Source organism: Taudactylus pleione, unplaced genomic scaffold, assembly GCF_031769625.1.
Source record: "Taudactylus pleione unplaced genomic scaffold, aTauple2 ptg000703l, whole genome shotgun sequence".
NCBI classification, from domain to species: Eukaryota; Metazoa; Chordata; class Amphibia; order Anura; family Myobatrachidae; genus Taudactylus; species Taudactylus pleione.
In genome coordinates this window covers 5,063-20,255 of record NW_028285105.1, presented here as the reverse complement: position 1 = coordinate 20,255, position 15,193 = coordinate 5,063, and the positions used below count along the sequence as shown (strand labels likewise).

The following is a 15,193-nucleotide window of genomic DNA, read 5'->3' as shown; positions in this document are numbered from 1 at the left end:
ACTCTGAGGAGCACAGATACAGGTTTCATGTGAAAGGCTATGAGTCCTGTTGCACTGGCAATTAGTCTGTGCAGCTGAAGCTTCCTTTATAGGGGCTGGCAGAAGCTGATTGGCCAGAGATCCAGGGGAAGCCGCTCCATTGGCTGTACTATGGTCAGCTGATGTGACCAAACATGGCTGCTTCCATACACCCAGCACCGCGGGTGACTGTACACGTGGGACGCTGGACCTGCTGTAGTGGAGAGAAAGCAGGCACCAGCGCAGAGAAATTGAGACCAGCGGGAAGCTCCAGAGTGGGGGAAACTGCATCTCCTGCAGTAGCCGCAGACTGCCAGGGATCCGGAGCGCTGCAAAGAAGTGTCCGGACAGGTAAGTATCGGGGTCTGTGGCTAAGGTCTCCTGAGCGGGTTGTAATAAAAAGTTTGTTTCCCCTATGTTGATTTGAAGTTAAACACTTTGATCACTGTGGTCCTGATTCGGGAAGCAGTCGGGAAGCCGGTGGACGCAATGCCGACCGCCCGCCTCCCGACTGCTTAATCCCGGCAAGGGTTAAATGACAGGCGTCGAAATCCCGACACCTGTCATTTTACCTACGCTGGGAGACTGGCGCCCGACATCCCGATCGAAGGGATGCCGGGCCCCGCAGTGGATAGCCGTGGGGGGAGGGTTAGGTTTAGGGCTCCCAGGGGGGACTTAGGGTTAGACACCCCCCGGGAGGTTAGGGTTAGGCTAGGGTAAGGGGGGGTTAAGGTTAGGCACCCCCGGGGGGAGGTTAGGGTTAGGCACCCCCACCCTTGGGGCACTTAGGTCTAGGCGGCGGGGAAGGGGGGTTAGGATTAGGCACTTAGAGGGAGGATTAGGGTTAGGCACTGGGGGGGGAGGTTAGGGTTAGGCACCCTAAAGGAGGGTTAGGGGGGTCGGCGTTAAATCATACTCATTCCAACATAGTACCTGGCACTGAGTACGAAAACTTAAATCTTGATCTAATCAAACTATAAAATTTTCACCCACTTAAAATGAATATGAACTGCAATAAATGCGGATCTGCACTCCTACTATTTTTTCTTATGTCCAGCTATTTGTTCGATAGCACATCTGAAGGTACACGCTCACTTCCTGAACTTTGGAACAACTCTCAACAAAGAGGGAAGCACCGACATTTGTGGACATGATAGAAAATATTTATGGAGGAAACAGTAAAATTCCACTACCAAGTAATTTCTTTGAAACAGTATAAATTAGTCAATTTCTTCCCTTTCAAGCATGTTTTCTACTAATACATTTATTGGTCAACCTACCTTCTGCATACTTTTGTTCTTGAGGTCTGTACGGAGGACAGCAGCTGCCTGGTGAGTGTTGGTCCCCCCCAATGTTTTCTGGAGAACTTGCACATTTGATATTATCCATGTGCTTTTAAAAGTAAAAAAAAAGTGGAGACAGAGATCAGGAAGGGGAGCGTAAGGCATCATACTGTTAGCAGGGCCCCTTTAAGATTTCTGATCACTCCCCTTTATGACTATTTATTTACATTGGCCAATTGAATGTAGCCTATAGGATATTGAGGGGTGTGTTTATGGAGGTTATATCAGTGCTTGCAGGCTGCTGGCATTCCCTTCCTGCTACTGGAAATCCCTCCCTGCCATCACTTTTGTTATGTCTTTTGGTCATTGTTCTTTGTGTGGTGGAAAGAACGGCAGTTTCATTGTTTGATTATTGTTGTAAGCTGGGGTGCACTCTCTTTATATGTAGTGATATCTGCCAGGACATGACACAACCCGGGCAAATTTTGCAGGAGAGTTGAACACAATCACTTGATTTTTGTATACATGTGTTTGTTCATTCTGTTGTCCTTTATTTTGTCTGCCACTGTACTAACACTAACTGAATGATGCAATTTGAATTATTATATCAAACTAATTTGTCCAAAATGTAATACCAACTCCTCCTGTCTGGCGTGTTTATTTATTAGATGTTGTTTAGAGTTATTTAAGTCTGGAAGGTGAACTGTGAAATTTCAAACATTAGGGAGTTTATTTGCATTTACTCGATAAGCTTTGGGACAATCACTACCAAACTGGTTATTAACACCCTCCATAAACTGTAATACACTAGAGTGATGTTGCAGTAATAATAGAATTGCATCAAAAAAGTTATTATACCTTGACATGACAGAAATAAACATCAAGACGCCAATAATATGTTCAAAGTACAATTTATAAAAAACACAGTTTCAATAATACTAAAAAATATATATAATATCATGCATAAGATAAATATCTCATCTGAATACCACTCCAGAAATCCCTATACAACTGTACAGAAGTAATTAATCCACAATAAAGGGTTTCCTTCATAAGGTATCAATTTATGTTGTAATATTGTAGCATAGTCATATAGCTCTCATCGGACTTGTATATAAGGTCCTGTTTAAGTCCTCATGAATCAGACCTCTCAGGTTGTAGTAGTGAGAGACTCGTTGCCAAGTAGCGGTGTCCCACAGACTCCACCTCCTTTTTACAAGCCACACACCCCTTTTCGGTCGCGCACGCATCTGGCAGGTGGCCTGTCCCTCCTTAGCATATTAAAATGTTGGGAGGTATGCATAACTACCTTACTGATTTATTAGTGAATCATAGCCTTCTTATATATCACACTATTTCACACAATAAGGATTAGAGAGACTATATAATTTTTAAAAATATATATTTTTGTTTATAATTCTTACCATATGTTAATCTCCATTCATTTAAACCTTGTATGTCAACTAACCACACAAATAGTGAAAACATCAGATAATTTACAATCATTATGGATGAACTGCAAAATAATTTGCATATATGCAAACTAGTTAATGCTTAACCATTATGCTTGTAAATCCTCTAATGTTTGCACTATCTGCCTGATTATTTGAGATACAAGGCTTAAATGAATAGTGATTAGCATCTAGTAAGTACTGCATATTTTCTCTCTGTGTATGTCCTAAAAGCAAATGCACGTACTGTAAATGAATGATTATAGAGTTGTATGTGTGTGTCTTATTTAGACCAACATTTATATGCATATATGCCTAACAGGAGGCATATCTTTTCCAACTGTTATAAGGCAAGTGCAAATACAAGCTGATGATGATGACTTGTTGCCAATCTCGACATGTGTATGACTCTGCATATGTGTAGAAATATTAGTGTTTTGCCTGCACAGTATTTTATTAAATAATTGTTTGTTTGCTACCAACTCTGCTTTACGGTTGGCTTACAATAACGCCAGCATGCTTACGAAGTGCATGCTTATGAAGTGTATACGCAAATCGCTAGGTGGATCCAGGGGGTGCGGACCTCACCCACCAACTAGGCACTACAGTGTTATGTTATTGTGCAGCACCTGGCTACCGGTCACTGAGGAGTCGGCAGTGCGGGGAGAAGTCTCTTTGGACAGCACGGCATCTCCATAGTATTGGCCCTGAGGCCACACCCCTTCCCTGTGAGGCCCCTTCCACGGCCCCAGTGATGCCACTACTATTTGCGGTGGTATGGCAGAGTAGTTCTACATACCAGCAGATGCCCTGAGTCAGTGAATAGCCTTAAAAAAGTGGGGTAGTTTATTCAGTTGTAATGTGATTGGTACAGCCCTACTTACAGTTATGCATATACAGACTCTCAGCATGAAAGGAGTATATGGTACATTAGCCTGTGACTGTATGTTGGTAGCAGTGCAGGATGCAAGCGGAATCAGCGGTTGTAGCAGGATGGAACACGCAGTTATAGCAGGGTATCTCTGGAGCTAACTGGAACATGTCCGTGTCCCACTGTGGCACTCTAACACAGAGACAAGATGTAGTGTTCACTCTAGCTCGGGGGCATGGTTATCGAAAAGGGGGCGTGTCTATAAGATGCGTCCCCTTTTCGTCACTCTTGGGGGCGTGCCGGGCACTTACGGACACGCCGGGCAGCCCCCAAGCCCTGCAGACAGGGAGAATAGATGCCGGGCGTCTATTCTCCGGCGGTGACCGGGTCACCGCACATTTCTTCACCCGCGGGACACTGCGACCCGCGGGTGAAGACGGCTCCCGCAGGCTGTTAGGGCAGGGCGGTTTTTGCCCTCTTTCTGGAGGGCAGGGCGCTTTTTGCCTTCCAGAAGGAGGGCAGAGCGCCGCGCCCCGCTAGAACAGCCTAGCGGGAACGCTAAAGATGGCGCTGTGCATGCACTGAAGTACAGAAGGTGGCCATCTTGGTTAGAGATATAAGCCTCCCTAAAGAAGCCATTATGGAGTATGAGCAGTAGCGCTCTCCGGCTTCAACATAACAAGTGCCAAAAATCGTATTTAGGGAAGATCATTACTCAGTTCATTAAATATTATGGTTATATTATGTAATTATTTATTAAGAGTTATTTATATAGCAAACACAATATGCAGTGCTTAACAGGGAATATTTCAGTCATTCATGTCAGTCCCTGAACCAGTGGAGCTTCCAATGTATACTACCTACCATATGGACACACATACACACTGTGGTTATTTTTTTTCCAGTAGCCAATTAACCTTCCAGTATCTTTTTAGATTGTGGGAGGAAACGAAGTATACAGATTAAACCCACATCAACACAGGGAGAAGGTACAAACAACTCATATAGGGCCTTGGATGTTAATTGAATTAATAACCAAAGCAGTTGTGAGACAGTGACCGTAACCACAACACAACCATGCTGCCCAGTTATTGTATTTTTACTTTATAGTACATGCTGTTTTGGCTTATTTCTGTAACCAGGATTGAATATGAATACATGTTGATTGCGTGCCTATAATTTCTAACATAGCACAAGTTACAGTTAAAGATTTCAAAGCAGATTTTTTTTTCCTAGGAAGTGGCAACATAAATGTAAATTAAATTCCAAAATTTACACTTACACAGAAATTAATTTACGATTCATTATTTTTCCTACAGAGGAAAAAGCACGGGTGATGTTAATTAACCTTCCTGCATTTTTCTGTTGATTATTTGCAAGTTTTACACCTGCCAAATCCCATCACGGACACAATCCCAGGCATGTTACCGCAGGACAATATTTCATTAGTGTTATTATGTATCACAGAGAATATCAGTAAAATCTGGCATGTAGTCACTTGTGTTTGTTTAGTTTTGCATTTAATTAGTGGGCATAGAATACTCTTCTTTGAATCTATAATACAACAGTAAAGCAATAGGAATAGAATTGGTGCCCTCAGAAGCATATAATCCAAACATGAATAACTTTAACCTAATGATGTTGCATTTCAGATAATACAAAGGAATATTTTTTCTTTTTGTATTTGAAATCTGAGCTGATATTATAAAAATGTACAGAAGTGTGACTCACTAATGGAGTGATCAGGTTCACAAATACATGACAAATCCACTTATGAGAATTGTCTATATGACATGCCATGTATATGCCAAGAGTGCTACATCCATATATAAAAAATCATATCCCAGAGGGTACACATATGCAGAAGAAGTAATATTAATACAAATTCTGGCTATTATAATCTTTTTATTGATGTTTTCTCTTTCTTCCTTGGCAGAGAGGTGAAGACAAACCAACCCCAGACCCAAGAATCATATAGGGTTACAAAATCTCAGTTTATTTAATAGGCCACGGTTCTGACTTTAGATGATGGAAAAGTTAGTCCATTCTAAACAGTAAAATGAGTAACATCCATGGTACTATAGCATTTCCATAGGTAGTTAAGATAATTTACCTATAACACATAACCATTTAATTGCGAATCCTTAAATAAGCATTTCTTTTATACTAATAACACTTAAGCAAATCAATATATATTAATTTCACTCTGCCTTAGCTACTGTAGGACTCACATGTCCTGACTTAAACCTAGTTGAATTGTTCCTGTGAATCTGCCCCCGGATCCATAACAGATTATACTCCTGTTTTGAGTTCACTTGTAAATAACAGTCTTAAAAGGTAGTCCTTGGTGCATTGCAAATTTACAAATATATATGCATATACAGTCAGGTGCATAAATATTGGGACATTGACAGAATTTTCATATTTTGGCCTCTCTTCACCACCACAATGGCTTTGAAATGAAACAAACAAGATGTGCTTTAACTGCAGACTTTCAGATTTAATTTGAGGGTAATTACATCCAAATCAGGTGAACGGTGTAGGATTTACAACTGTTTCTATATGTGTCTCCCACTTGTTAATGGGCCAAAAGTAATGGGACTATCAACTCAAAAGCTATTTCATGGACGGGTGTGGGCTATTCCCTCGTTATTTCATTATCAATTAAGCAGGTAAAAGGTCTGGAGTTGATTCTAGATGTGACATTTGCATTTGGAATCAGTTGCTTTCGACTCTCAATATGAGATCCAAAGAGCTGTCACTATCAGTGAAGCAAGCCATCATTAGGCTCAAAAATCAAAACAAACCCATCAGAGAGATAGCAAAAACATTAGGTGTGATCAAATCAACTGTTTGGAACATTCTTAAAAAGAAAGAGTGCGCCGGAGAGCTCAGCAACACCAAAAGACCACGGAAAACAACTGTGGTGGATGACAGAAGAATTATTTCCCTGGTGAAGAAAAACCCCTTCACAACAGTTGGCCAAATCAAGAAAACTCTCCAGGAGGTAAGTGTATATGTGTCAAAGTCAACAATCAAGAGAAGACTTCACAAGAGTGAATATAGAGGGTTCACCACAAGATGTAAACCATTGGTGAGCCACAAAAACAAGAAGACCAGATTAGAGTTTGCCAAACATCATCTAAAAAAGCCATTACAGTTCTGGAACAACATCCTATGGACAGATGAGACAAAGATCAACTTGTACCAGAGTGATGGGAAGAGAAGAGTATGGAGAAGGAAAGGAACTGCTCATGATACAAAACATACCACCTCATCAGTGAAGCATGGTGGTGGTCGTGTCATGGTTTGGGCATGTTCGGCTGCCAATGGAACTGGTTCCCTTGTATTTATTGATAATGTGACTGCTGACAAAAGCAGGAGAATGAATTTTGAAGTGTTTCTGGCAATATTATATGCTCATATTCAGTCAAATGTTTCAGAACTCATTGGACGGCGCTCACAGTGCAGATGGACAATGACCCGAAGCATACTGCAAAAGCAACCAAAGAGTTTTTTTAAGGCTAAAAAGTGGAAAGTTATGCAATGGCCAAGTCAATCCCCTGACCTGAATCCGATTGAGCATGCATTTCACTTGATGAAGACAAAACGGAAGGGAAAATGCCCCAAGAACAAGCAGGAACTGAAGACATTTGCAGTAGAGGCCTGGCAGAGCATCACCAGGGATGAAACCCAGCATCTGGTGATGTCTATACGTTCCAGACTTCAGGCTGTAATTGCCTGCAAAGGATTTGCAACAAAGTATTAAAAAGTGAAAGTTAGATTTAGGATTGTTTAGTTTGTCCCATTACTTTTGGCCCCTTAAAAAGTAGAAGGCACATATAGAAACCGTTGTAATTCCTACACCGTTCACCTGATTTGGATATAATTACCCTCAAATTAAATCTGAAAGTCTGCAGTTAAAGTACATCTTGTTTGTTTCATTTCAAAGCCATTGTGGTGGTGAATAGAGGCCAAAATATGAGAATTCTGTCATTGTCCCAATATTTATGCACCTGACTGTATATAGACATTTCCATGCAGATAATAACTTTTTGGGCCAGATGTAATCCTCTGCTATAGGTGCTAATTATGTTTGTAGCTGTAATACTGTATTTGGTATTATCCCCACAGAATACTAATCTGTTGGCAAAGCTGGCACTGTAGTTTATGTAGGCAGAGTTCTCTGCTAAGTTTAGGGTGCAGGTGCCATTTACAGTCAGTGGAGCAGAACTCAATCACCTCTCCTGAGGTAAATTACTAGGGCATAGTCACCATACTCCCAAAGATACTGAGGGGGATTATTAGTTGGTAGTCAGTATTGGCTGTAGCAGTGGTGAAATTCTGTTTTTCCTGTCTGATTTGTGTCTGACTATTCACTGTTACACGTACAGACCTCTCTAGATGGCTTCACATCAGCATCAGATCAAAGTGGAGAGTCTCAGCTGCTCTTGTTTGTCTCTTCTCTTTGTGCTGTCACATCCCAGTCTCTCAGCACTGGTTTCCCTGCACAGCCTACTACCTCTGGCTGCTGCACTGCACTCTCCTCACAGACATGGCTCTCCCACTCAGACACTGCTCTCCTTCACACAGCGAGGACAGTCACAGCACCCCCTTCTTCCTGTGTCTCACCCTGCTCCTCTTTTTCTGACTGGGCAAATCACCCAGATCTGTATCACTCCGCCTCCACATTGGAAATCACAAGAGTCATCCAAAATAGTTTCACAATATATATTCCCATGACTGTTATATAGCGACATGTGCCCCTTCTGAGCCTCCTTGGGTCAAGTGATGCCCCTCTTTGGGGGTGTCACATATTCCCCTGCTGGAATGATGCATGTCCCCATGCATCTAAGTCTCTCCAGAACTTTTTTGTCAGAACTAGTCCATTAATAAGTTGTTATGGTTCTTTACCTATTACATACAATTAACAATAAACCAGTAAAATTAACAAGTAAGAACTCTTAATATCTGTATCTGAGAGACAAAACCTCGCTTGTATTTCTTTCTAAACTTCTGGGTACAAAAGTGAGTTCTGGTATATTACAGACATCAAAACCTGGTATATTACATTCTAACATTTCTGGTTTGAAAAGAGACACTTGGTTACAAGAAATGTTTATGCCTAACACAACAGGCCAATACATGCTCATTTAGACTATTTATATGGTAATCAAGGGGCTTGGCTATGGGAGAACCCAACCTCTCTGCCAAGGAGGAGTCTGTAATTTTCTCTCCATCTTCCTTTGGACCCGCCGTGCATAGTTTCATTTGGTTGACATCTACTTTAGTTTGGCTCTGATGAGATGGCTCTTGAAGAAATTGGGATCTGCATACTCTTCGCATGTTTGGTGGCACTGATCTATCTTCTTGCTCTGTATCTGGGCCAACCATACTTTCAAATGTTTTATCTTGCAACAAGGCATATGAGTATCGTCTTCTGCTGCTACATGGCTTCCTCCATGTGTTTGAGGTATAGTAGCGTCTCCAGGAAGACCTCTGCTGATTAGAACCCTCTTGATAGTACCTTCTGCGGGTTTGGTTATGCCAGGGTTGGCCACAATCTGCTGCATATTTGCTGCCTTGAACTGGGACATTACCAGGTCCAGTCACATTAGCTGCCTGTACACCCTTCTCTCCTTGGACAATATTGAACTCGACCACCTCTAATTCTCCCACACTGTGGAGGTACTTCCTGGGGTTATTCTTCTTGATGTCAGTATAATGTACGAATATGTCTTCCTTTGTATCATTCTGGTTAATGAACCCATAACCATGACGCACATTGAACCATTTGATTGTGCCCAAAACTTTGGCTGCGCTATCTTGGGTTTCAAGGTCTGTTGAAATGGGCATAGCAATCCCTTGAATCTAGTTCTGATGTGCCAGACTCAGTTCTACATCCCTGGGCTGCCTTTCTTCCAAGGGTGGACCTATTCTATTTGTTCCCTCCTGAGGTTCGGTCTCCAGCCATGGAGCACGGGTGTTTAAAGGCTTTCCCTGGTTGCAGCCACGTTCCACATGGCCATAATGGTCACACTTTCGATAAATTGGCCATCCTTGTGTGTCAAAATGATCAGAGGGCCTAAGTCTGCTCTCTTGAAGAGATTCCCACCAATCATGAGAAGGTCTTTGCCACTCATTTTGCCATTTAGTTTCATGCTCCAGTGGCTGGCGCTTGATCAACTTCTGGAGCTCTGTACTCATTTCGGCCATTCCCTGAGTGAGCTCTTCGATTTGTACTTTTAATGCAAGGATATGATCAAGTACCTCAGTTTGAGCACTTTGAATAACAGCTGTCTTTGGCATTAGGGTTTCTACTACCCCTGAATAATGCATTTCCAGTGGATGTTTACCCTTCTGATAGCCTGGCATCTCGTGAGTCTGATTGGGTCCCACCACTTTGATCGCAGCTTCTTTAAAATCTAGAAAGGAACTATCTGGACTTTGAATCCTCAGAAGGCGTAAATGGGATTTGACATTTTCTCCGCTTGCCCCCTCTATAAATTGGTTTACCAGTATTTCATCAACTTGTCTCACCTCTGTCTCATCTACCTTCTGGATGGCCCGCAGTGCTTCCTGGAGACTGAGGGCAAGGTCTCGCAGAGATTCTCCTATCTGTTGTTTACGAGCATAGAAAAGCATCTTCAATTCTGACACTGTACTTGTAACAAAAGTAGTCGCCAGCCTTTTAAGAATCTGGTCTACTGTCTGTCTCCTTTGGATGGGCCATGACATGACTTCCTGGAGTGCAGTCCCTTTTAACTGTCCATTCAAGATTTCCACTTGTTGTTGATCGCTCAGTGGATATAAACGAAACAGAGCGTGTATTTTCATGTTAAATTCTCCCCAGGTACTGGACTCTGTTCTGTGTGCATCTCGAGTATATGTGGGAAGCCATGGTGCCCCAAAGTGATATGGCAAGGTAATATGATTAACATTAGCCATGACTGGGTGTGTGGCTGAGTTTCCTGCAGCTTGTGTGTCCGTCGACATCCTGTGTGTATCTTCTTGTGTTTGGGTTCTTCCTTCACTTTGGACTCTGCAAATCCTGTTCGTAGACGCCAAATGTGACATCCTTCCCCGCTATAGGGTGACACTCACCAACGATATCCTGTGGATTGGGTAGGTTCTGAGAATCGGGTACACTGCAACAGGGATGTTTTCTCTTTCTTCCTTGGCAGAGAGGTGAAGACAAACCAACCCCAGACCCAAGAATCATACAGGGTTACAAAATCTCAGTTTATTTAATAGGCCACGGTTCTGACTTTAGATGATGGAAAAGTTAGTCCATTCTAAACAGTAAAATGAGTAACATCCATGGTACTATAGCATTTCCATAGGTAGTTAAGATAATTTACCTATAACACATAACCATTTAATTGCGAATCCTTAAATAAGCATTTCTTTTATACTAATAACACTTAAGCAAATCAATATATATTAATTTCACTCTGCCTTAGCTGCTGTAGGACTCACATGTCCTGACTTAAACCTAGTTGAATTGTTCCTGTGAATCTGCCCCCGGATCCATAACAGATTATACTCCTGTTTTGAGTTCACTTGTAAATAACAGTCTTAAAAGGTAGTCCTTGGTGCATTGCAAATTTACAAATATATATGCATATACAGTCAGGTGCATAAATATTGGGACATTGACAGAATTTTCATATTTTGGCCTCTCTTCACCACCACAATGGCTTTGAAATGAAACAAACAAGATGTGCTTTAACTGCAGACTTTCAGATTTAATTTGAGGGTAATTACATCCAAATCAGGTGAACGGTGTAGGATTTACAACTGTTTCTATATGTGTCTCCCACTTGTTAATGGGCCAAAAGTAATGGGACTATCAACTCAAAAGCTATTTCATGGACGGGTGTGGGCTATTCCCTCGTTATTTCATTATCAATTAAGCAGGTAAAAGGTCTGGAGTTGATTCTAGATGTGACATTTGCATTTGGAATCAGTTGCTTTCGACTCTCAATATGAGATCCAAAGAGCTGTCACTATCAGTGAAGCAAGCCATCATTAGGCTCAAAAATCAAAACAAACCCATCAGAGAGATAGCAAAAACATTAGGTGTGATCAAATCAACTGTTTGGAACATTCTTAAAAAGAAAGAGTGCGCCGGAGAGCTCAGCAACACCAAAAGACCACGGAAAACAACTGTGGTGGATGACAGAAGAATTATTTCCCTGGTGAAGAAAAACCCCTTCACAACAGTTGGCCAAATCAAGAAAACTCTCCAGGAGGTAAGTGTATATGTGTCAAAGTCAACAATCAAGAGAAGACTTCACAAGAGTGAATATAGAGGGTTCACCACAAGATGTAAACCATTGGTGAGCCACAAAAACAAGAAGACCAGATTAGAGTTTGCCAAACATCATCTAAAAAAGCCATTACAGTTCTGGAACAACATCCTATGGACAGATGAGACAAAGATCAACTTGTACCAGAGTGATGGGAAGAGAAGAGTATGGAGAAGGAAAGGAACTGCTCATGATACAAAACATACCACCTCATCAGTGAAGCATGGTGGTGGTCGTGTCATGGTTTGGGCATGTTCGGCTGCCAATGGAACTGGTTCCCTTGTATTTATTGATAATGTGACTGCTGACAAAAGCAGGAGAATGAATTTTGAAGTGTTTCTGGCAATATTATATGCTCATATTCAGTCAAATGTTTCAGAACTCATTGGACGGCGCTCACAGTGCAGATGGACAATGACCCGAAGCATACTGCAAAAGCAACCAAAGAGTTTTTTTAAGGCTAAAAAGTGGAAAGTTATGCAATGGCCAAGTCAATCCCCTGACCTGAATCCGATTGAGCATGCATTTCACTTGATGAAGACAAAACGGAAGGGAAAATGCCCCAAGAACAAGCAGGAACTGAAGACATTTGCAGTAGAGGCCTGGCAGAGCATCACCAGGGATGAAACCCAGCATCTGGTGATGTCTATACGTTCCAGACTTCAGGCTGTAATTGCCTGCAAAGGATTTGCAACAAAGTATTAAAAAGTGAAAGTTAGATTTAGGATTGTTTAGTTTGTCCCATTACTTTTGGCCCCTTAAAAAGTAGAAGGCACATATAGAAACCGTTGTAATTCCTACACCGTTCACCTGATTTGGATATAATTACCCTCAAATTAAATCTGAAAGTCTGCAGTTAAAGTACATCTTGTTTGTTTCATTTCAAAGCCATTGTGGTGGTGAATAGAGGCCAAAATATGAGAATTCTGTCATTGTCCCAATATTTATGCACCTGACTGTATATAGACATTTCCATGCAGATAATAACTTTTTGGGCCAGATGTAATCCTCTGCTATAGGTGCTAATTATGTTTGTAGCTGTAATACTGTATTTGGTATTATCCCCACAGAATACTAATCTGTTGGCAAAGCTGGCACTGTAGTTTATGTAGGCAGAGTTCTCTGCTAAGTTTAGGGTGCAGGTGCCATTTACAGTCAGTGGAGCAGAACTCAATCACCTCTCCTGAGGTAAATTACTAGGGCATAGTCACCATACTCCCAAAGATACTGAGGGGGATTATTAGTTGGTAGTCAGTATTGGCTGTAGCAGTGGTGAAATTCTGTTTTTCCTGTCTGATTTGTGTCTGACTATTCACTGTTACACGTACAGACCTCTCTAGATGGCTTCACATCAGCATCAGATCAAAGTGGAGAGTCTCAGCTGCTCTTGTTTGTCTCTTCTCTTTGTGCTGTCACATCCCAGTCTCTCAGCACTGGTTTCCCTGCACAGCCTACTACCTCTGGCTGCTGCACTGCACTCTCCTCACAGACATGGCTCTCCCACTCAGACACTGCTCTCCTTCACACAGCGAGGACAGTCACAGCACCCCCTTCTTCCTGTGTCTCACCCTGCTCCTCTTTTTCTGACTGGGCAAATCACCCAGATCTGTATCACTCCGCCTCCACATTGGAAATCACAAGAGTCATCCAAAATAGTTTCACAATATATATTCCCATGACTGTTATATAGCGACATGTGCCCCTTCTGAGCCTCCTTGGGTCAAGTGATGCCCCTCTTTGGGGGTGTCACATATTCCCCTGCTGGAATGATGCATGTCCCCATGCATCTAAGTCTCTCCAGAACTTTTTTGTCAGAACTAGTCCATTAATAAGTTGTTATGGTTCTTTACCTATTACATACAATTAACAATAAACCAGTAAAATTAACAAGTAAGAACTCTTAATATCTGTATCTGAGAGACAAAACCTCGCTTGTATTTCTTTCTAAACTTCTGGGTACAAAAGTGAGTTCTGGTATATTACAGACATCAAAACCTGGTATATTACATTCTAACATTTCTGGTTTGAAAAGAGACACTTGGTTACAAGAAATGTTTATGCCTAACACAACAGGCCAATACATGCTCATTTAGACTATTTATATGGTAATCAAGGGGCTTGGCTATGGGAGAACCCAACCTCTCTGCCAAGGAGGAGTCTGTAATTTTCTCTCCATCTTCCTTTGGACCCGCCGTGCATAGTTTCATTTGGTTGACATCTACTTTAGTTTGGCTCTGATGAGATGGCTCTTGAAGAAATTGGGATCTGCATACTCTTCGCATGTTTGGTGGCACTGATCTATCTTCTTGCTCTGTATCTGGGCCAACCATACTTTCAAATGTTTTATCTTGCAACAAGGCATATGAGTATCGTCTTCTGCTGCTACATGGCTTCCTCCATGTGTTTGAGGTATAGTAGCGTCTCCAGGAAGACCTCTGCTGATTAGAACCCTCTTGATAGTACCTTCTGCGGGTTTGGTTATGCCAGGGTTGGCCACAATCTGCTGCATATTTGCTGCCTTGAACTGGGACATTACCAGGTCCAGTCACATTAGCTGCCTGTACACCCTTCTCTCCTTGGACAATATTGAACTCGACCACCTCTAATTCTCCCACACTGTGGAGGTACTTCCTGGGGTTATTCTTCTTGATGTCAGTATAATGTACGAATATGTCTTCCTTTGTATCATTCTGGTTAATGAACCCATAACCATGACGCACATTGAACCATTTGATTGTGCCCAAAACTTTGGCTGCGCTATCTTGGGTTTCAAGGTCTGTTGAAATGGGCATAGCAATCCCTTGAATCTAGTTCTGATGTGCCAGACTCAGTTCTACATCCCTGGGCTGCCTTTCTTCCAAGGGTGGACCTATTCTATTTGTTCCCTCCTGAGGTTCGGTCTCCAGCCATGGAGCACGGGTGTTTAAAGGCTTTCCCTGGTTGCAGCCACGTTCCACATGGCCATAATGGTCACACTTTCGATAAATTGGCCATCCTTGTGTGTCAAAATGATCAGAGGGCCTAAGTCTGCTCTCTTGAAGAGATTCCCACCAATCATGAGAAGGTCTTTGCCACTCATTTTGCCATTTAGTTTCATGCTCCAGTGGCTGGCGCTTGATCAACTTCTGGAGCTCTGTACTCATTTCGGCCATTCCCTGAGTGAGCTCTTCGATTTGTACTTTTAATGCAAGGATATGATCAAGTACCTCAGTTTGAGCACTTTGAATAACAGCTGTCTTTGGCATTAGGGTTTCTACT

The 15,193-nt window shown here is 42.0% G+C and overlaps 1 pseudogene; it reads right to left on the bottom strand.

Moving 5' to 3' along the window:
• Positions 1-13,977: 13,977 nt before the first annotated feature.
• Positions 13,978-14,727, bottom strand: LOC148477628 (B box-binding protein pseudogene; annotated as a pseudogene).
• Between the last annotated feature and the right edge of the window lie 466 nt (positions 14,728-15,193).